This window comes from Pezoporus occidentalis, unplaced genomic scaffold, assembly GCF_034315485.1.
Source record: "Pezoporus occidentalis ecotype Australia unplaced genomic scaffold, CSIRO_AGI_Poc_V1 ctg1, whole genome shotgun sequence".
NCBI classification, from domain to species: Eukaryota; Metazoa; Chordata; class Aves; order Psittaciformes; family Psittacidae; genus Pezoporus; species Pezoporus occidentalis.
Window position 1 is genome coordinate 12,146,166 of NW_026912778.1, and position 24,719 is coordinate 12,170,884.

The 24,719-nt window shown below is 38.5% G+C and overlaps 1 protein-coding gene across 7 annotated transcripts in view; it reads right to left on the minus strand.

Annotated features, from left to right (window-relative positions):
- Positions 1 to 24,719, minus strand: part of FAT1 (FAT atypical cadherin 1) — a 110,968-nt gene that overhangs the window by 73,540 nt on the left and 12,709 nt on the right. The window lies entirely within an intron of this gene.

Sequence of the window (24,719 nt, forward strand, 5' to 3'; positions counted from 1 at the left end):
CGAAAGCAAACTGGTGGCTTTATAATTTCCTACACCATACCTCACCCTTCCCTTCAAGAAACATAATCAAAAACTAAGCCAAGGTGTTAATTTTAAGGATATTGGCATTTTACATTTTCAGTCTTTCCATCTCTTACTTACACTTTGTTTGATGGCAGGTTTTTTTATTAACCCCCCCCCCCCCCCCCAATCTACGTAGTCACTGGATTTGTGCTGTGATTAGTTTTGGATTGCTAATGTACATAAATTTGCTCTTAAAAAATAACATGTAGCTTTCAGCACCTAGCTACCTGGACTCTATTTTTGTAACTCTTTTACATTACACCTTTTATTCCTCTCTACCTTCAGGCAGGAGACTTGCTTGGGATTAATTTTTTTTTTCAATTACTGTGGCCTCACTTCTAAACCTAAATGCTGAACATGCATGCAATCACTTCATTTTAAGTCTGGGCAGACTACATGTTTGCCTTGGAAAATCTTGTAAAATCTTCATGTTCTACTAAACACAAGACTAGACTGTATCAATTCCCTTTCAGGAAGGCTTCCAGGATTGCTGCTCTGCTGCTTGTGATCCATGCAGCATAGGGCAGGCAGGCTTATGTGATGAATTGAGTAGCTGTTATCATTTTACACCTGTCCTGCTTTCTTAACAGTAGCTACATCACAAGTGGCAGATTAATTTTAAGATAGCATTGCCTGATTTTAAAGAAACATAAAAAGACACTTTTAGTGGTAATGGAGCTCTCCTTCTGCAATCTGCCCACCTGGCATCTATAAATTCTACCACCTTAGTTACCTAAGCCTACTTGAAGTTAAAAAATGACTGAACCTATTTTGCTTTAGTGGATGATAAATTCTTAAATGTCTGTTCTTGTAAGTCACGTACCTCACATGGGACAAAGGGGAAAAATGTGCCACACAAAAAAACAACAGTAATGGTACCTCAAAAAGAAATATGCAAAAGATCATAGGGATAGTAACTAACAGTACAACACCACACGTACAGACAACTTCATTTCTTTTAGTTAATTTTAAATTTCAAATTAGATTTGCATACATAATATTATTTCTGTATATTTTACCCTGTTTTTTTTAGAAATATTCAATGAAAGGCTTGTAATCTGATCATGCTCAAAAGTAGCATGAAATCCGATTCACTAAAATTACTTTTCCATTTTTCTCATGTTTCTCACCCAACAGATCCTGCAGTACTGGGTGAACATTTTTTCTGTACGTGCTGTTTATAATTTCGAACTGAAATAGTAAGCATCTAGGAGAACTGTTTTCTGAACAGATATGTAAAAATGTCTACCCAACTGTTTTAACATTTCCTAGAGCCATAAAGGGTACTTAAAAGAACTTCCATGTACCCTACTTAGAGTTTAAAACAGAAGGAATAAGCACGTATGTATGCGAGTTGGAAAACTTATTAGAGACAGGCATCACACACAGCTGTGATTCAACAGTATTAAAAATGAAGACCCAAAGTAGCATTCCTCCAGTATTAAAGTCATGCAAAAGGGGACAAGAAGGTAGCAAGCAAAACTCCCCTTTACACCTTACACACCGAGGTGGGTGGAGTAGAGGCCACCACACCTAGTTCTCCTTCATCACTCAAAGCTGCAGGCACCACAAAGGAAGGGCAGATTGGTCTATTGCTATGACTCAGATTTCTTCTTGTTTCCACCCAGCAATAAAATGCAACGGATACTGACCCAATACACATGCCTGGGGTGCGGGAAGCTCTGACTACCAAAACCTGATTTTCTTCTGGTCCTGCATCAGCACTTCTGCCACAAAACACAATCAACACTAAACACACACAACTACACAGAGTACTTGCTTTTTCCCCCCTTTTAATGTTGCAAAAACAACTAGATAACAATAGTTCTACCAAATCACAGCTCTAGAACCAGTCCTTAAAGTATCATTGGTTGGTGTGCTAACTATCTGCTTTTGCAAACGTTTACTATAGTGGCCTATATTACATATCAAGGCAGCATAATACTGGATACCATCTGAAAGCCAGCACCCACGTCAAGATGGCAGCGAAGAAATATGATGGAAAGTCACGTATCAAAGAAAAGTAATAAAACAATCTAAGTAAGAGTTAATTTGTTTTTATCTCTCAATCAGCTAGATCCATTAGGCATCAGTATCATCAATGTCAACAGCGTATTTTTGCTCCTAGAAAGTATTTTTACTTTTTTAAGTGGTGCAAAGCATATTTAGGGAGTACGTACAGCTTAAAGTGCTTCTATCTTCAATGCTGTAAAAGCTCCATCTCTGCTCTACCTCTTCTCCCATTCACAGAATCAGTGAATTTACCATCCATTCTCTATTGCTGATGCAATTTGGTGATTTTAACTTTTACAAGCCATTTGTTTTTTATGTAGCAGGACAAGTAGAGAAATCATCCACAGAGCACCACTAAAGAATCTTTAACATGTATGGTAATCCTAAAGACTTGTAAATATTATTGTTCAAAAATACGGTGAAGTGAGGATTCCTAAAACATTTTTCACCTGGATAAATATGCAATCTTGAAGCCTTCCAGGAATCAAGATAAAAAAAATAAAATCATATTCAGTCACTAACCACCAGAGGGGAGAACACAACTCTAACTAAATGTTTCTCAGCCATCTGCAAGAGGACATCAGAATTGATTTTACACTACTCATATGCCTGAAATTTTAGGCTAGATATTGTTCTCACTTGATGCAATAGGACTTTTCTACAAATTTCATTAAAGGTGGCAAAAGTCCTAAGTGAATACTATAGAACAGAATTTGGACAGAATTCAGTAAGGAGGAACAGGCTGCTTTATGAATACAGCAACTGAGGAAAAATCAGAATGTTAACTCTCGACAAGAATCAACATTGCTTCCAATTTAAATCCCACAACCCAAGTCACTACACCCAAACAAAACAAACATACAAATCCACCTCAAATCCAACAGTCTTACATATGCCAATTCCGTCTAATTAACAAATGCTCAAACTATAATACTCCCCAATTCCCAAGGATGATCCTCCTTAAGTGTGCTTACCCATGAGAACTCTAATTAACAATATTAATGATTCTGTAATGGAAATCAAAACCTGCAATCATTTCTCAGCAAAGCATGAAAATGCAGTTTAGCAGAATTTGCCCTAAGAGTGATATTTGAAACAAACTAAGAGAAATCCCCGGCCTGGAACATGATGCTTGAAATCTGATTACAAACTTAATTAATCTAAATTCTAATAAGCTGGGCAAAAAAAAAAAAAGCTTCTTCAGCAGCTTTAAAAGCCATCTCTGGCAGGGAAAAAAAAAAAAAAGGCAGTATTTTATGAATTTAATGAATTTAAAGGTTCTGATCAAATGTGACCAAACAAACAATCCAAATCAAAGTTCTAAAAGTGAGTGGATTAAGAGGCATGCTGTCCCTCATTGCACTAGTCTTCCAACACACCAACATAGACTGCAAGTTTGTCTTGAATTCTAAACAAACATTAAGTCATTGACGTGTAACCTATGACTAAGGTCTGCACAATACTCCGAGTGAAAAATAAAACTGGGGGAAATGCTCAGCACATAACTGCAGTTTACTATTTGAATCTCTGCCACCTCTTGATAAGCTGCATGTATTTTCTAGAACGTTATTACTATTAATGAAATTAGCTTTTTATGTGGACAACGGTTGAAAAAAACACAACTCCCAGAAGTTTACAGCTTTTCTGGCCAAATTTCTGCTTTACATTTTGTGGAGCTTTGCTTAGTTGTTTTAAATAAAGAATCACACCAGGCTCATTGATTAGTGCTTTGGGTTTTGTTTTGTTTTTTTTAAGTACAATCTTACTAAATACTACTGCACTTTTGACTTCTAATGTTAAGCAATTCAGAACAGACAGTTTTCAGATTATTTTCTTCCCACTTTGAGGATTAAAAAAAAAATCCTCTAGCCAATTTATCTGTATTTCTGTTAACTTGTTCTTAACTTCATTCTGATAACTTCTGGGCACCAATGTAGTCTGACATTGTGGAATGCCTTGAAGTAGCAGCCAAGTACAGCCACAACCCTGCCTGCTATAAAGAGTTCTATAAGGTGAAGGTTTTGAAACACGTCACACACTGAACTCCCAAGATAAAATTCGTTCTTTCCCTGAGACTGTTCTATGTAACTCAGGCCTCCACCAAACACCAGTGTGTAAAGGACAACTAAGCCTTAAGCCTACAATTCTAAAATAGCATCCAATGTTAACAGCAACAAGATATACTCTGATCACTTAAGTAATAAGCACTTGGTAAAACCAAAACAAAGGCAGTACAATATCACATCAGCCTTTATTTATTCTACACAAACCAACTATCCTTAAGCACTGAAGACTTCAAGTATGTCCTGCCACAAAGACAAGGAACTACTCAGCACTTAAAACGTCAGTTGAAAATTCCAAAATCTCCATCCTGTGAACTCCCTGGAACAATCTCCTTCTAAAGAAGGAATGGAATGAGATTCCTTTTGCAGAAGTGAAATGCCAGCTTGTTCACCCTATGAACATGGCAGAATGCCAAGAAAGGCACTGCACTCTAACTCCTGAAATACTAAAGGCCTCCAGCAGGCAGTGTGAACTTTTTAAAATTATATACCTCTTCTTTAAGAGTAGTATTTTTTATAAGCTAAACTGGAAAAGTGCTAGTCTTCCTTAGTTGTATCACATACACACTTTGAACAGGAAGCATTACCTGTTCATGCCTGTATAGAACAAAGTGCAACAGCCGCCCAGAGAAATATGATTTACACTTCAACTCTATAAAAATTTAAAGCTTATCACTGACAATGCAAGCTACTCACATATCAGACTTCTTGCATCTAAGATTCACACGGCCTAAACTGTACTGCGTCAGAATATAAATAATTCTTGGTTGCAGCCCTGAATGAGAGCAGAAAGTTTTAGCAACCACTGCTTGCCTTTGAATCACACATGAACAAGAGGTGTTCACTGTTCCTCTCTCTCCTCCTCTCTCATTAATTAGGCACAGCTAGACAGATTGCAACCTAGCAACAAACCTCTGATACTGCGTTTTGTGTAATTCATGAAGAATTCAGACTGCTTGTTTGCAAACGTGTCTCAGGTACATGAATATGCATAACTAAAAATTAAATCTAGCTTGAAATAGTTCACTTCTTTTCAACAACTCAATGATTCTTCTCTTTTGCTGCATTTAAGCCAAATCTTAACACATTCTGATTGCTTTTTTTAAATAATTGGTGGCTTTACCTTTTACATGCATCCCAGTTAACTTTACTTCAATGTTGAAAAAAAAACCAAAATATCAAATAAAACCAAATAAAGCCACAAAACCACAACCGTCCTTGAAAATTCTGCAAGATACTATGTTTGCAGGCTATAGAGTAAAGATTTTCACATGCACCCCACAAGTCTTTAGAAAATATCTAACATCTGTCAGGACTATAAACACGGTTTCTAATAGTTACAGCTTGTCATACATTTAGATTTTATATATTTATTTCTTTAGATATTCACTAAGTTTCTCTACAGTGATCTTAATCCACTTTTTCATGCATGTAACATCATATTCATGAGTACTGAAGAAAGGCAATGAAAAACTTGAAGTTTACAATTTCTGCTTTAGAGACTTCTCAGAGAAATTTCTCTCAGGAGAAGCTAGGAAAAAAGCACTGAAAATAAGCTGAAAGTAACATATTCGAATTACAAGACCTTTGTCAGCATATATAAAGACAGACTGTCAAAAAAATTGAATGAAATTTTATTTATAGCTCTCCAAAACAGAAAGCTGTATACATTTCAAGTAGTCTTGTGTACTACCAGCTGAGAAATCACACTTAGGATTGTTAAATGGAATGCAACTCTTGTTGCTGTTTCAAGGACAAATTGGTCATTCCCCAACAAATGAAGGCTTAGAAAGTTTCATGTAACTTATCACTAGCAGTATCTGCAAGCTGATGGAACTGTAGTGAATTTGAACAAGTTCTTTAATGCTAGATGCCATTTCCCTGTGCAGCTGCAGGACTTTCAAACATGTCAAATTCACTACCATTTGCTCCCTTTCCCGGCACTAGTTATTGCAAGTTCTGGGAGGTGGAAGGAGAAAAATATCACTGCAGAGCATATGGGGTCTCTAGAGCACATAGAACCCTTAACAGAGCATAGGAATCATTGCCATCAGAACACATTTAAGATTTTAACTGGGGAGAGGTGGGGGGGGAGGTTTGGGGGTGAAATAAATTAAAAACAAACTGAACAAAGTAAAATCTCGATCATAACAAAATGACCTGTTTTTTTAATCTAAAATTTAACTTCACTGAACTGGTTACATGTAATGAAATACATAGCCAAATCCAGTTTTGTACCAATAACTTCAGTAAATCTCATATCAGCACAAGTTTTCAAGAACTCCCAAATTTCATTAAATAACCTACTGAGTTTGAAATCAAGCAATTTTTGCATATGACAGACACTATCAGTGTCTACTCAAACCTGGCAGACTCCTTTTGTAAATGTGTAAGTTACCAACACATTTATAGTAGAACACTTTTTTTTTTTTTTGAGCAAAAAACAGCATCCAGAGAACCCCAACACGTGCTGAAATCCAAACCTTGACATAAAACACAAACCAGTTTTTGCATCACTGCTGCAAACAGAAGGCAGTAATTTGAACTGTGTTCAAGCAGGAAAGAAAGGGTCACTAGTGATCTATGCTACATGGAGCTTATAAACCAGGCAGATGCAGAGAGATCTGAAGAAATACAGAATATTCAACAGTTAAAACCAGCTACCGCTTAAGCATCTACAGATAGCAAAAAGACCTAGAAGCAAAGATATGCATAGTTAAAGGTGTGCACCAAGCACAGACTACATTTCAAAATACTGAGAAAACAGGTTTTACAAGTCTTCAATATGTAAAATAGAATGAGCACAAGGCAAAATAACTATACATAATTAGACCCAGTAGCATTTTGACTTCCAGTTCCAACCACATTGCATTCTGCACATTTGTACAAAACCAAGCCAAGTGAATGGAAAACACAGTGTTTAGACTATTTGTAAAACAAAAAAGATCTGAAAACATGCTGCTAAAATTGCCTAAATAAAAGACTATGCCCAGAAATTATTATTCAGTACTAGGTAGTAATCTGGGCTAAAAATTATAAATCTGCTAAGGTCCACAAAGATTGTGAACTTGCTTTCAAGAAGCCAGAGGGTGGTGAGGGGGAATTTTTGCAATTAGAAGATCTCTGATGGGGTTGCCTCAGAACTCAACTGATTACTTCCAGTTCAGAAAATCTTTTGGGACAATGGCAGACAGCTCCTATTGTCAGCCTCATTTACGGTTATTTTAATAGCTCCAGCTTATTTCTGTCAGATAGATTGCTTGTATGTCAAGCTTTCAGACAGGCAATATAATTGCCATACAGAGGAACAGTACCATGTTGCTAGAGCTCGATACGGAGAGACATAAAAGCCCCCTGATGAGTACACATTAGGGAAATGAAATGTTAACTCCTATGCCAATAGAAAAAATTATTGTAATACAACCACATACAACTTATGTTGGTTTGAAAAGAGAGCAAGTAAAGGAAGCTTTACTGTTAGCATGAGCAGTCACTCATGATTTGAGAAAAAGCATGCTCAAAAACCATGTGCGCGCAACTGCATCAGCACTACAGCAGGTTTATAAAGTATTAGTGAAAACAGAAGAAACTGCCAGTAGATTCTGGGCCAAGCAGGTGGGCTCTCAGTACCCACAAAAGCAGCTTTTCTTACTATGTTACATAAGCAAGGTTTGGAGGATCTGATTAATTTTACTTCTGGACAGATTTTTGTCTTCAGGTAAAGACAAAACTAGATTCTTTGTCTCAAGAAATACAAAGTATCCTAAAATTAGAATAAACTATGTTTAAGCAAAAACCCTTTCTGATAATACTGTTCCACAGTTTATCTTTAAATCTTGCTATTTATGGTTTTATGATCAACAGAATTTCTGTTGAAACATAGGTAGCTCAGAAACAAGTGAAGGGTTCTAAAAGTCTACTATTTAATTACGAATGTACACAAAGAAGGAAATTTATTTAATCAAATTTTTAGAGAGTTTGTGTATTTGCATGCACATAAGAAATGCAAAGGATGAATTTCTATGTTCTTGGTTAAAGTTTATAAGGATTTCTTACATATACAGACAAGTGAACATGTATATGCTCTTTACAACTCTGGCCTCACCTACCAAAATCCCCCTAACTTCACTGACAGTCTTCCTAGTACTAAGCAACTGTTGACAATATGAATGGTTATATTACCACTCTAACCATTTAAGTGGGAAATGGGAAGTCTCTGAAGGGGAAATTCCTCTGCAAATGGCCCCAGGAATTTCAAAACTAACTGGAATTGACAGATTAACCTAGGTCCCCCTTAGGCAGTGGAAGAGCCTACAAGGAAAATAATGAGACACTTGGGAAGCCAATTATGCACAAGAGCAACACATTTAATTGTACAGAAACTGGTTTGTTGATCTAGCTGTTTAGACCTCTGCATATTATTAATATACTGAACAGTTCTACAACAAGTATACTTACTTTTTTTGCCTCAATCTCAAAGTTTAGTGACCATCTTAAGGAAAATGGTCGCATGTGTCCCAAGAAACTTTTTCCTGCATGCAGAGTAGTTCTCTCATATTTCCTTTTTGGTTGTAATTTGAACAATTGCAACCTACCTCTTATTACTTCCACAAAAGTAACTTTGAAGGCTCAGCCAAGTTTAACAGAGGAGCCCTACTCTTTAGTAAGAAGCAGTTACAGCTGTGCTCCACAACACCACTGGCTCATGACTAACCCACATCCAAAAACCTGACATTTAGCACATGCATGTTACTTATTCTGATTTGTGTTTCAGACTGCTGCAATTTTGCTTCAAGCTTTCAGTCTTCACACTATTTTCAGTTGCAGAAACAGCTGGTTAACAATGACAGCTCCCCAGGCCAGGTCTGAGCAAGAAGAGATACTGATACCTATCAAAAGGCAAGTAGCATGATCAGGAAAACTGTAAATCAGGCTATTACTGCTGTTCATGTTACTGCACCAGCTAGCTACACGCACAATAGCACTTAATTACTGTCAACAGAAACACTGCTCCCAAGCTCTTCTTTGTCCACAAAGAGCCGGTGTACCTGGGGTCATATGAATGCTAGGGGAACAAAGTAAATCAATAAAGTCATGAGACTGAAGCATCTGCAATCCAGTGGCATCAAAAAACATTTTCATCCTTGTTCTGACAAATTCATTAACCCACAAAGTATCTATTTATTTCTTCAGACTTTATTTCTATTCGTGTATCCAGGGGAAATCCCACACTGATCAGTACTTTTTATACTAATTTGTTTATTACTCATCATTGCATATGAATTAAAATAAACAAAAAGCCATACAAAGAAATGTCTCCAAACTTGTTTGTTTCTGAGTAAAAACTTCACAGCAGAAGAGTCATGAAGACAAAGAACTCCGGGATTAAAAAAAAACACCAACCCTTTTTTGTTCAGATTACCGTATCAAGTAGATGAGAAATGCTGTTTGTAAGCAAATTCTTACATGTACACTGAAGAATCCACACTTAAAATCTAAAAGGGAGATTTGCAACTAGAAATTACTTATTAGATGTTAAGGATATTTTTTTGTAAGTGCCCTGGATGCCTGCTGGCAGGTGGGTTCTGTCTTCCTCACACAAATAATGGATAACTGCCTACATGGTTTTATTCAACATCTTCCAAAGGAAAAAAAATAAAATTATTCACTCTGTATTTATTGCTTAATAGTAGAACCTGCAAGCATCTGGATCAACACAACACAGAGTGCATTGGAATTTCCATTAGGAACTTCTTAATTCCCCACAGAAACATTGTTTACTGAAGGTAACTGCACCTTTAGTAACAATACCAAAGGGAATGAGTGATGTGAATAACTCCACCAAACAAGAAGTTTAATCATCCTAGAGCCATGATAAAAGTAGACCAACTCTGCTTACACTACTACACTCAGTGTAAATGGAAGAACACTATGATATTGTAGATGACTTGTAGATCATGTAGCCACAAAATACATTTTACTCCTGAACAAAACATTTTTTTTCCCTTGTTTAAGAAATTCAAAGAACCTGCAGTGACTAGAGATGGAGTTGCATCAGGTGACCACCTCAAATATCTGTATCGGTGCATGACTGTTCTCAGAAACATATTCTCAAATGCTGGCCATTCTCATGTTTGACTGAACAACTCAATTACCAAAGGTTTTTTTTATTTTTTTTTATCATCACTGGAATTACAGATATAGCATAGATTTCTTACTCTATTTCATATTATCGCAACCTGGATCAATAATCATTCAAACTTAAACCGCATAATCTGCAGTAATCTTGTTCTTACTCTAATTATCACCCCCTCAATTTATTACATAATACACATCAAAACTGACATTTCACTTTAGCCAATGACAACTCAATAATTTGTCTTTCACTAACAGTTTTGAACCTTCTCACACTCTCTTCCCCTACCTTATCTGTATCTGGAAGTCCAAGTCAATTCACAAATTCACTATAAAATTCCATTGTTCAGCAGGAACACTCTTAAGCAAGCAAAAAGCCAATTGAAAAGTACAAGTTCTAGGATTTTATTTTTTTAATATTTGTAAGCACAGCTATGAGCTGCTTAGATTTTTATCCTTTTTTATTTTAGCCATGTTTTCTCTATGTCCATACACAAAGTAACGCACTTCTTAAAAGCGTGTAAGAAGAGAGGACAACTTGTTAACTTTAAAAGGGTCTGGACAAACCCAGGCAACCCAAGATATTACTGTACTACCTAGCAGCACAGATATGGAAGCACATACATATAACCACACATCAAAAAGAAAGGCATAAATCATTCTTCCATTTCTGTTTAATCTGCTTAAATTGGTGCTATAATGTTCAAACTATCTTCAAAGTGAACTATGATACCAGACTTCTTACGCAAAGGCACAGTCGTCTTTCCCTCCCTCCCCACAGTAATTAACATTCTTTGCACAGGCAGCTGGACATTTGTTAATCATTAACTGTTTGTGTAATAAAGACAAAGGAATTGTTAGCCATTACTTGTAATGCTACACTATAAAAAAGAAAAAACAAACAAAAACTTTAAGACTCAAGGCATAGTTAATAGTGTAAAATTATTTACAGTAACAAAACCCCTGTGGTATTAACATAGCACATTCAATATTTTGCTGAAAATGCCTGTTTTTGTGAGCAAGACTTTCCATGTTCAAACCCAAGTAATTAACCCAGGAATTTAATCAATAAAATCACCCCCAGCACTTTTAACTGTAACAGAAAGAAAGAGGTACCTTTTAAAAAGATTAACAATGCTGTTAATCTCTTGGACAGTAAAATAATACATACGAACAGAATTGCAACACCAAATATAACAAGAGGCATAACCAATACACACATTCCAATCTTATCTAGAATCACTTTGATTCACTCTACCTTGCTTTCATTACAGGAAGGGCACAGCAAGGGCATTCCTCTCCGATCAAACAGAAAATTCCACAGACAGAAGTTTCCACATGTCTGATTCGTTGCAGATTAAACCCTTATCATTAGACAGCAATCTCTAATTTTCATAGAGACAGGATATACCCTGTCATGGTAAATCTACAGGAAAAAGTTAGGGGTGGATGGGAGATTTAAAAAAAATAAAAAAAAAAAACCTGCAGAATGGAGATGGTCCCCATCAAAGAGCTACGTGTATCACCCTCACAGCTTTGGAGGAACAGAGGGAACAAAGGTACTAGCATTAAAGACAACATATATAATTCCATCCATACATTCCATCATAAACTTCTTTGCACTGTAAATCTTTCAAGCTGAGCTACCGAACTCCCTCTGTGCACAAATACAATTGGCACTACAGGCCACACATGTAAGAAGCTTTCATTCATGGTTAGCAGCATTATTCATTCATTCCATATTCATTTTTAGCACCTCATGTTACCAAAATCTTCATTCCTTTACCCACAACTGGAGCAGTTCTGTAATGCTCATGTATGTTTACCAGTAACACTAAAATCGGAAGGCTATTCTGTAACTATATTTCTTACATTTTGGAATTCTTAAACTTTTAATCCTTAAGCCATCTAAAAAATATGAATAAGCACACTATGATCAGCAACTTCAAAACCAAAACTTGGAATTTTAATTTTTTAGCATATAGAGATGGTTTCAGGCTTTTTGCATCAGTGAAATTAATATAGCCTGTTTATTCAAGAAGCATGCAGATTTTGGAAGCAATCCCTCTCAGTAAGGATTATTCTAAGGTGTAGACTGGGCAATAAAACAATGCAGCTACTGAGTTTTCTGTGTGTAACCTTCCCTGTCATATAGGCAGATATTCAGTTCTGGTATTAGTGATACTATCTGCACAGACACAGAACTCTTGAGCCGAAAGATCTATTAATGATTGCCACTACTGGTAGGTCAAGACAATTTATATCCACTAGCTATATCCACTAGCTCAGAAGCCCTTTAGCCCAAATGCCTATCAAAAATTACACAACTCTTTATAAGAGCCATGTATGTATTGATTTATCCTTGTTCATAAAAAAAATTAAAATTAAATAGAAGCAGCTATTAGAAGTGTGGATAGAACACAAGGAGTTTGGGGAAACTTCGTTTCTGAATAAAGAAATTACCTGTTGCAGTCCTGTTGCTAGACTCTTTGGGCACTCCTGTTTTACCAAAAATTACTCTTTGATGGCACTGGAATACTAGACATTTTATTTTGTTGAACGACATGGAGACTGATGAGTTGAAAATTCATTTTTGATCACGTTCAGATGACCAGTGTAACCAACGCACATATGCAGTGATACATAGATTACAAAATGGACCTGCAAACCATAGTTTCAGCAAGCCCAAAGTATTTTAAAATTTAAGTTCTATAGCTGCCAGTACTGCATGCTATAAATTGTGGAAGTTTGCCAAATACTCATCTAGGTTTCCCCTTTGTTAAATATGCCCAAATGCCGTATGATTAAAGTTTTAAAATCTTCAAAGAAGAGAATAAACATTATGCAATCATTTCAAGCTCCCCTCCTTTGACCTTAAGATGTACTTCAAAAGCTAAGCAGATGTTTAATAGGAAATAAATCTCCAACTCAACAGATGTACCAACAGTGACACGGCAAGATGCACCTTCCATAGCTTTTGGCAACCCTTCCCTTCTATTATTCCTCGTCTCACAAGAATTTTTCAAGTCAAAGAGAGGTCTAAGCAAGTTAATAGGCCCTTAATATGTACTCTGCTGCCTGAAATGATTGCTGTTTATAAGGTAATCTTTGGGACCACATGTGGCTCAGCCTCAGTTCATCTCCTGCAGGGACACAGCCCCTAGGGCAACTCTGTTTTCATCAGACCAAGCAGCAACCCAATCAACACCTTTCACAACAAAACAATCCTTTACTCTGAATAACTCGGAAGAAGAGAGGAGCCCCAGCTTTTGAATGGGATCTCTGGCCGCTAAGGTGATGTTTTACTCAGCAGGATACCCAAGAAAACTCAAACTACTTTGCAAGATTCCCCGGCCAACAGCAAAACATAAGATGAGTATGTTTGTCTAAAACTAATTCAGCTTCTTCCAAAGACACACTCTAAAAGCTACATTAACAACCTAATAGCACCATCACAAATGCAAATTATATAGTTTCCTTCTAGCCTAAGAAAGGTAGGTAATCAGCTGGCTCCAGGGTGCTCAGGACCTTGTCCAAACCCAGGGTCCCTTAACATCTGCCAAACTGAAACTCAACATTAACTCTAAATGTCAGGCTTAGTTTGATGCACTTAAAAAGAAACATGAATGCAACAGCATCATCCCACAAGTTACCCATCAGTTCCAGGCCTTAGCTTGACTGTGACTCATACCATGAGCACAGTAATGCAAGGCTGCAAACTGTAGCCAAAACCAGATGGTCCCTGGCAGGTTAACCAGGTAACCTCTTCTGAACTTAAGTACTTACATGCACTTAACTGAATTCTGATGTCAGGCAGCCAGGCCACTGATATCAGTAATAAAGCAAAATAATGCACCCCCAGAATTTAGTAATCTCCTGGGAAAAAGCTTTCTGGATTGTATGTTTTGGGTTTTGGTGGGGTTTTTTTGTTGCTGTTGTGGGGGTTTTTCTTGTTGTTTTGTTGGCGTTTTTTTTTGTTTTTTTTTTTTACAGCAACAAATTCAGGACTTGGTTTCAGTCTAACTGATGGCAGATCTCTGGCTCTTACCTTTATTTCTTTAAACAGACACAAATTATACTGAACTAGGTCTACACTTCCTAAAAAAAGTTTTCTAAATTCCTCCTAAGAGAGGGTCTAAAGACACAACAGTTATTCTTAGTAAGCTCCTGTTACAACTATTCGTACTGTCTCATAAGAGAATCTATGTGCCAAACGCCTCATTTTTAAAACCATACAAAATTGGTGGAAAACATATTTAAGTTGCATGAAATCTTAAGCAAATGTTTTTAAGCTCAAAATATTACTCAAATTAGGCATAGTTGCTTAGTTGTGGGTTTGGGTTTTTTGTTTCATTTTGGGGGTTGTTGTTTTTTTGTTTTTTTTTAACATAACTAGGTTTTCTTGAACAACAGTCCAAGTTCGACTTTAACATGAGTGAAGAAAAATGCTGTAAAAACAAAGTGAAACCATACAAATAGTTTTCTGTGTCAACTTCACTCATTTTCAACATCATACTGGACACAATCAAACCCACTCAGTACCATTAACTAGAAGCAGAAAATAAGAGAACACCCCATTTTAAAAAAGTCTACATAACAAGGTTTTGAAGTATCTATAATCAACAGCCATAAATATGCCTCCTCATTTTAAGTGTTCCACAGATACAATTGCCTCTCCCATCTTTCAGACTAAGCTAGAACTTCAGATCTGCTCCATGTACTGCATGCCTGATTTTCAGTGAAACATCTGGTAAGTCAAAAAAAAAAAAATCATCAAAATATGGGATAAGTACTTTAGAAACCAGGTTACTGTGTTTGGCTGGGCATGCTACTGTAAGCGGTTTTGTTACTTATTGTCACAACAAAAACTTTCTTCTGATGGGCTCTGAAGAAGTTTGATAACGACTCTTTTGTAGTCACAAAACTGCCGGTGGAAGAGTTAAAATGGGTAGATCTTGTCTCCCAGTCACATTAAGTTGTTCTCATGCTGCTCATCTTTCTCAGTCTAATACCAAAATCACAGAATGCCCAGGAACTGGAAAAACACTGAACATACATCAGCATTGAAGTATTTTTCCAGAGTAGTTAACTATCAAATTCCTCTTTGCTTGTTGCCCGCTCTTTTTTCCTAATGCTGTATTATTTTTACTATGTTCTCCTCACAGAGGCAACTAAGGGAATGACTATTTCTGCATCTCTGACCTAAACTATTTCCTGTTCCCAGAACAAGAACAGCTGTATTTTTTATTATTATTTAGCAGAGATAAACTAGTACTTCTTAAGCAGAAATGTTTCCAGCATTTCTCAAAACCAACAACAACAAAAAAAAGCCCTCAACATACACTTTTATCCTGATATGCACAAAATGCATCTCAATCTCAGAAAGTATTACCTGAATTATTTTAACAGCTTTAATTACTGTGCTGAAACACGTAGAAGATGTTTGCCTTTGTATTACTTTCCAATGAAATTATGAGTTTAATAGTTTGTGTCTGAATTCCAGGTTTTGACCTGGAATCCTGTTCCAGATGTCAGTATAGCAACTGACAGGCCAGAATCCAAGAATAATCTGCCTAAAGTTCTTTAAGCAAAAATTCCTCTCTGCTTACCACTGTTTCATTCAAATCTCCAGCATATATATTAGAATCAGGTTTTAGTTCTCTTTAACTGCTAACTGAAGAGCTGAGCAGCCCTTCCTTTAAAAGATTAACCTTCCAAATTAACATTCACAGGTGTAAGACCCCAACTCCAACTTTGACTTTACAGAACCTAGTAAATGTTCTAAAAGGAAGGTTTTGGGGGTTTTGGTAGTTTTGGGAAATCGTCTTTGGTTTTCATAAACCACATCAGAATAACATTAAAAATTCTTACCCTATTGAATATTTATACCTCAGCCAGTGAAGAAAGTTACCTGCTATATGGGCTATATGGGCAAATAATTAACTTCAGTACAATGTAATGTGGCAGTACAGAATTCAGTGTAGGGTGAAAAAAAAACTTGCCTGAAAAGCTAATTAGATACCTAGGAAATTAGTCTGTGCTCTGAGATTCACTTGTGTTTGTACCCAAACTAACTAGGATAAAAATTTGTGGTACAAAAAGCAAACAGTTACTATTATACAGAATATTGAGCACCTCCTAATCCAGCTCACTTTTCAAAAGTATGGTAAGAACCACTGCGATTTGCAAGAAGAAAACACTATGAGAAGACCCTCATAGGAGAGGGTCAGCCTTTCCATTTATTCCTCATTTTTAACTGATATACTTGGAATTTCAAGACCTATGTGCCAATGAGACTTTATCTGTGGACAGAAGTTAAGCAGGAAATGTCATTGTTACAACTTCTGCAAATAAACTTTGACTAAATCTTAGATCATCTCCTCTTCATAGGCTATCACAGCAAACCCACCAGGAATATTCTTTCCCGACTATCAACATCACCTAATCAATAACAATTTTAATGTTTAACAACTTTTTTACAGAAATATTTGCTTAACATTTTTTTTCTATTGACAGTTTTCAGCAACCTATAACCTATCTGACAGTTCTGCAAGAACTCGGAATAAACACAGTACAGTCACCATATGGCTTTGACAGCAGCTTGCTTGGAAGATATATAGTAAAAAAACTTGTTATTATTAGTAACTTGGAGGGGAGTGGCCTAGTGGTTTTATTTGGCTGGTTTTGTTTGTTTGGTTGTTTTCTTCTTAATTTAAACTGAGGGAAAGTAAATTATTGTATATTCTGGTGTTTATATTCATGACTGTCGTGGTTTAAACCCAGTCAGGTAATTCGTTCGCTCACTTCCCCCCCTTTCTTGCCCTCCCCCTGCTCTTGGAGGGACGGAGAGGAGAATCAAAAAGAATGCAACTCCCACGGGTTGAGATAAGAACAGTTTAGTAACTAAGGTATAACACAAATCACTACTGCTACCACCAATGATAATAATGATAAAGGAAATAACAAGGGAAGAGAATACAACACCTCACCACTAGCCGACCGATAACTTGGCCCCCCAGCCCGACCAAGCTCGGACCGATACCCCTCCAACCCCTCAGTCTCCCAGCCCTTCCGGCTAACTCCCAGTTACATCCTGGGCATGACGTGCTGTGGTATGGAATACCTCTTTGGTCAGTTTGGGTCAGGTGTCCTGTCCCTGCTTCCTCCTGGCTCCCCCTCCTCCCTGGCAGAGCATGAGGCTCACAAAGTCCTTGGCCAAACCAAAATATCCTTGTTATCAGCTCTGTTCCCGAGCTGAAAGTCAAAACACTGCACTGCACCAGCTACCAAGAAAGGGAAAAATGACTGCTACTGCTGAACCCAGGACATTATCCACCCCTTATTCCATACCATTCACGTCATGCTCAGATCCCACATTTTCAATATACCATCACTCTTATCTAAGTGCATGGACCAGTAGCTATAAAGCTGCTGCGTCCATCTGGTCCATGATGTCAGGCTCCATCTCTTGTAACAGTCTTCCAGAGCAGGAGAGACTGTGTGCAGTGTTCACACTCATGAATAACCTGGGCAATAGTGTCCATTGCTAAGTCCACCCCTCGATCATGAGTCCATCTCTGTGTTGCATCTCTGCTCTGATGGCCTGAAGTGCCATGGGCCCACCAGGCTTAAAATAATTCACTCTCCCCTTCAGCAGTTTCTGCAGCTTGTTGCTGGGGACTCCATACAGCTGCCTTCCATCTCCGACGCTTCCAAAGCACTGGAGGGGCCCAGTGGACTAGATACTTGCCCATAGTGTCCCACACACCCTGCCACTCCTGGCTGTGCAGCCTTGGGGAAAACCTCTGGGTCCCCCAGCATTGTCGTCTAACCCCAGACAAGACCCAAACCTGACTCTGCTTAACTTTTGAGATCAGACAAAATGGTTGTGGGTAAACACAGCCTGTGTGTGTGCCAACATGCTGATCCCCATCACAATCAGCAGGCAGGTCCCAAGGATACCCAAAGGCCATTCAAAACCTTCAGAACTCTCAAACGATGCTGCTGTACTTGTCACTGGGGCTGGTGTAGCTGCTGTGCTTGTCACTGGGGCTGGTGTAGCCGCTGTGCTTGCCAGTTCTCCCACCGCCAGCTTCCCTTTTCCTGAGTCCAGCTCTTCCCCCTCTGCCTTGCTGGGAAGTGCTGCCTGGTCTCCGGCATCCTCCTGGGGCTCGGCGGGCGGCTTCGGGGGATGCTCTCGGCCGTCGCGGGGCTCGGGTCGGCCGCGGGGCTGGGCTCCTCCGCGGGGCTCGGCTCTTCCGCGGGGCTCGGCTCCTCCGCCGCCTTCTCCCGCTGCTCGGCAGCCGCCTCCTTCCTCTCCTCGACCGCCCCGACCTCCTCCACCGGCAGCCGTCCCCTCGCGGCCTCCGGCCCCGCTCCCGCCGCCGCTTGGTCCCCGGGGCCGCTCTCCCGGGCCGGTTCGGCTGCCGCCGGCTCCCGGGGCCGCTCCCCCTCGGGTCCCCGCAGCCTCACAAAGATGGAGGCGAGGGTGAGGGCCAGGACGGTGAAGAGCAGCCGGACGGCCAGGTACAAGTCCACGGCCACGTCCGTCCCGCCCTGCTGCTAGCCCGCCCGTATTACAAGCCATTGCCATAAAGCACAGTGAGACAAGAACCTTAGCCCAGGCCCCACACTTGATAAACACCAACACAGCAAATACCGGCTCTACGTAAGTTACAACATTCTGAAGCTGTGAGATCAAGAGAAACAACTCTGAGAGCCAACAAATCGTCATTGTGATGAGTGACTATTAATCCAGTCAAATCTGTTGTTATCTCAACCCTTCGTGCCCCACGTTGGGCGCCAAAAAGAACTGTCGTGGTTTAAACCCAGTCAGGTAATTCGTTCGTTCACTTCCCCCCCTTTCTTGCCCTCCCCCTGCTCCCGGAGGGACGGAGAGGAGAATCGAAAAGAATGCAACTCCCACGGGTTGAGATAAGAACAGTTTAGTAACTAAGGTATAACACAAATCACTACTGCTACCACCAATGATAATAATGATAAAGGAAATAACAAGGGAAGAGAATACAACACCTCACCACCAGCCGACTGATAACTTGGCCCCCCAGCCCGACCAAGCTCGGACCGACACCCCTCCAACCCCTCAGTCTCCCAGCCCTTCCGGCTAACTCCCAGTTACATCCTGGGCATGACGTGCTGTGGTATGGAATACCTCTTTGGTCAGTTTGGGTCAGGTGTCCTGTCCCTGCTTCCTCCTGGCTCCCCCTCCTCCCTGGCAGAGCATGAGGCTCACAAAATCCTTGGCCAAACCAAAACATCGCTTGTTATCAGCTCTGTTCCGGAGCTGAAAGTCAAAACACTGCACTGCACCAGCTACCAAGAAAGGGAAAAATGACTGCTACTGCTGAACCCAGGACAATGACTTTATACAATAGGGGTAAAAAACTAAAGTGCATGGAAGCGTTCACTGAAGAGTGTAAAGGAAGTCCCATATTTGTAAGGCTGCTTAAGTACTATTAACTTAAAACCAAATCATACTAGTCTCATTTTTGATTAAAAAATGCCTATCCTACCTTCAAGAGGTTTATGGCTGTATCAGTACAGCAGAGAGAAAATATTCCCAGGTACTGGAACTTCATTCTCTACATTGCTTTTGGCCTGTGCCAGCCAGCACTCTTCCAAAGAGCACTAGGGCACAGTTCAGAGTGGAAATGCAGCAGACAGCATTCCCAACAGACAATCTGGGTGCAGCCCAGGTACCTAAAGGTATAAGAGTTATTAGGATAGATGCAGGCCAGCTGGCAGACAGCACTGCTGGCTTAACAGCTATCTAATAGGTACTTAAGTGTTCTGCTCCACTGATGATCTTTCTTTGATCTTTGCTAATGCCTGTCTTATATGAAGACTCAGCAACAGTGAGTAGTGGCATGGTCTGAAAAGCTAAAAAGCCAAAGATCACTGAAGAAACAGAACCTGAAGCAACCCCCTTATACATAACTGTTAACCATATCCTGCATTTTAATTAATGCAATTATAAGAACACTACAAAGAAATGTTAACATGCTTATTATACGTTAGCAATGCTCTGTACCTTTTAAAAGTTTAATTCAGTACTTTGCTTTATGTAGTTAAAATCCTATTAATTCTACTTAATGAATTACTGTCTTCCCAGCTGGAAATGGTTCTGGTAATACAAAAATAGTGTCTCTTAGGCATTAAGCTTTATTGATATTTTACACACACAGCACAACAAAATTAATTTTCTTCCACAGGACCCTATTTTTTTTTTTGTTTGGGATTTTTTTTTCACTTGCTCTTTTAACATTCTTTACCAAAACAAATTATTTTTCTTTATCATGGTAGCATGACTTACACTTGACTATTACATCGTTCCAAGGGAAGACTACACAATAAAGATAAATCCACAAAAGGTTACAAACCACCAGTGTCTCAAAAATTCCTCAAATAGAAAATAACTAGAGACTGGGCAAGTATTAGAAGGAAGTATCATGTATCTGCTCTGGTCTTATTCTGCCTTACTCTACTGGAGACACTATATCAGGCTAGACAGATCTTCGTTCTAAAAAGGCAGTCATACTTATATCTTTTTAAGTCAGCAAATTAGTTTAATCAGTTTAAACTTTGTTGTTACTGTTAGAACAGAATTACTGTGATTTTGTAACATTTGTGGCTAACAACTTAACTGCAGGTTACTGAAGGAACAGTTAAGAATCCTGGTAACAACTATATTACTAGATTAAACATGAGTAATAAGGGTATCATGCATGAAGTTCATACTGTCACATTATCCTTACATTATTCTGGAACTAGGTTATGTGCTAGGAAATATCCTTAACTGCAGAAGTTTAGAAAAACACCTGCTGGTAGCCTTGCAAGTTGAACTAGTTGGGACGTTTCTGATAACAATGTGTTTGTAAAATTCAGTGTTTATTAAAATAGTTCAAACAAATTGCCATCATTGGAAACCTTACTGCGTAGGGCCTACATGTAAAACCCTGTTATCTGGATGTGCAAGGGTTGCAAATCCAACCACCCTAGTACACAACTGGATAGACACAACAACACATCATGGAATTCATGACTCTTGAAACTACCTTTGTTTCTGAACATCAGCTTCCAGGATGGGCTCCCACTTTCTATAAGCACTGCAATGAGAGCCGCCTTTGTCTAAATGACACACGGCATCTACACTCCCAAAGTCTACTGGCTCCCTCAGCTACAGAAACCATGAGTCCTAGAAAGAAAATAAAAGATGAAACCCTCGAAATAAGATAAAAAAACAGCTCTCTGTAATAAGCGAGAAGCCCTGATAATCTCAAGGAAAGGAGCAGTCTGCTTGTCAAAACTTCTTTGGAGAAGGCCAGATATGAGCAAATTCAGTAACGGTTCTCATTTTACAGCTGAAAAACAGCGTGTATATTTGCTCACCACATGCTGTTTCTCCCATGACAGCATCACTTCCACCAAGTGGGTGACACTGAATGGCCCTGTTCACCTATACAACTGGAAGCAGCAATGGGAGTTTTTTCTGATCCATTTTCATATACAGCTTCCACCTTTTATTTCACTTTTTGAGGATGTGTGTAAATACTTAATGGAAATGATCTATCCTTATTTTTTACAACCAAAAAGTAAACAGGAATACATTCCCTTTTTCCCTGCTTGCCTGCTGATAAGGAAGAGGTTTACCTTGGTCCCACATAGCTTCTCCTTTAGGTTCTCCTCCAGCAATTGCTTCTATCATTCTTTAGAGCCTTCCCAAATGGCAGTAGAAGCATAGTATTGACATGTTTTATCTCACTTTTATTGCTCAGTGTTAACAGGATTTAGATGGTGTGGGGTTTTTGTGGCACACTGGGATCTGTATCAGCACAATACATTATATTATTAATACATCCCAATCTGCTCAACTCCTTATCAAATTCTTTAGGAAAATATTTTACAGCTGCTTTAGTAGGCAGTTTATATAGCCAGCTGATCTTCTCAATTTGTAGACTTCAGTCTAGATCATACATAAAAAGCTATCTTAAATTCCTTCTCCTGAACACACATACCTAAAGGATAAACAAATTGGTTTGTTGTATAAATTCACTGCACAGAAATCTTGTTTTAACATTTTTCCGCTCATACTGTTATAATACATTCAGAATCTCCATTTATTATGTAATTTTATTATCTCCGTACAGTAACAGCCACAATGCGCTATTATACTTCTGAATCTTTATATACTGAGTGATGATCTCTGATCTCCGTCCTTTACCTTTTTGGCTTCCAGCTAACTTATGAGCTGGGGATAGCATGTGGCTAAACCTCAAAATAATCTCATTAATACCATTTATTTTCTTTAGTCATACTTTTGGTCTTTATAACTTTCTGGCAAATAAGTTTAATGACTTGATTACACTTCGTATGAAAAATATTTCCTTTAAAATCAGATATCTGTTAACTGTGTATGTCCTATTTCTTGCATAGCAAAAAAATCAGTGATATGAGGAAGGTACAGCAGTACCTACAAGAAGCTATCACAATTTGAAAGATTTCTATCATCTTACGCTCCTCCTCTGCTGTGACTGACTACCAAATTCACCTCTATGTATTTTTTTCCTATGTCTTCTTAAAAAACACCAGAGCAATCAGGCAAGAAAGTAATCAAAGCAACTCCTGAGTTTGGGAGTATGGGTGCTTTAGGGCTTCCTGTTCATAGATTTACTTCTAACAGTTGGAAAGGACTGCAGAAAACAGAACCTATGAGAACTAGCTGACCTAAACCAAAGGTAAGACTCAGAAAAAAAGTACTCGAGAGTTAGTGGCAAAGATGCATTAAATGCTCTTGTGAAAATTCCATAATTACAGGTACAAATATCAAACACTAATAAAATTTCCTACCATTTGAAATGCAAAATTAAAGTAACATGGGAAAAATAACTTGAAAGCCAGCAAAAAATCCATGCATGAAAGTAGCTATTTGATGCTTCTATCATCAATCATCTAGTCTTTCTGCAGATGTGATTGTTGTCCTTGATTCCTAATAAGGCAGGCAGAAAAGAATTCCTCTTAGCCACCGAATAGTTAAGCGTTGACTCCAAGTAACCTCCTAAATCCAGTTCATCTACCTTTGAACTGAAAGTATAGTATGATGCTTTCAAAGCCAGCAGGGAGATACATGTACATCAAAAGTAAAGTCAGAAGAGCTCTTTATCAAGCTCTTCCACAAATTCTTGGCTAATTAAAAGACTCCTCCCTGTATTAAAGCTAGTCCATTTTGAAAAACCTGCAAATACAGACACCACAGTATACAGGGTGCCATCTGTAACAATTCTAATGGCTTCCAGGGGGAAAGGGGGGGGGGGGGGGAGGAAGAGTCAAGACAAAATTTCAGCTATATTGTCAAGCTTGTAGATACTCCATGTTCTTTCCCTGTTCCTTTAGATCAACATTTGACAGAAAAACACCCCACCTACCAAACACATAAACACATCCTTCTGCAAGCCAGGGTCTTAAGTGGAATTTGTTCACTAAGATTAAAAAGTAAAACCACTCTCCCCTGATCAAGTCCCTCTACTTTCATCCCTTAAGAACTGCCAACACTACACACCAGATATGAATATAGACCATGCCTTTCCCCAACTTGAAAATACAGAGCGACTGTCCTGGCCCACATTATTAAACTGGTTTTGCCCCAATTTTGTAAACCTGACAGTTAAAAGGAACTTAAACTCACACCAGTTCTTCAGTAAAGCAAACCAGCTTTGTGCCAAAAGAATGAAGAGCCAAAACATGCAGAGAGCTAACTCTGCCACAATGGTAACATCACAAAAATACATGTACCTGCCCACATCCACACAAACAGGTACACGTGTATACACTGATGTCAAAATAAAAATACTGCTTCACTTTTTTCCATTCTCATTACTGTTATCTATCATTTGGACAATAAATCGCAAACTCATTCTGTAATACAACTAGACACTATATATATGTACAATTATGCACAGTAAATGTACTTATGTGAAAAGAAAGGCATAACAACACATGAATAGTCTCATACATACCAAAAACCTAAAAGTGAAACTACCAAGTCTTGAAGAGTACGTAATTCTCCATTTTTAGAAAGTATGTTCCACAGTCTTAACTCTGTGCTTTGTTAAAAGCAAAGCTAAGAGAAGCAATGATACATTTCAAGGTCTAGATTTGGTTCCTTAGCCACAAACTACATAATTTAACAACTGACATTCTAGAAGAAAAAATACTGCCAGTAACACTTTGTTCACTTAAACATTAAAGAGTAAAGTGATTTTGTGAGACTGTAATTGCCCACATCCACAATTGTGAGAAGCACACAGAACACACAGGATGGCTACTGAATTAGTCAGACATGATTGACATTTTTTCTATTCTCAGTTTCAAGGTTATTTTTCTGTAAGACAATCAATGTGTCATAATTTACCTACATGCAACCCACAG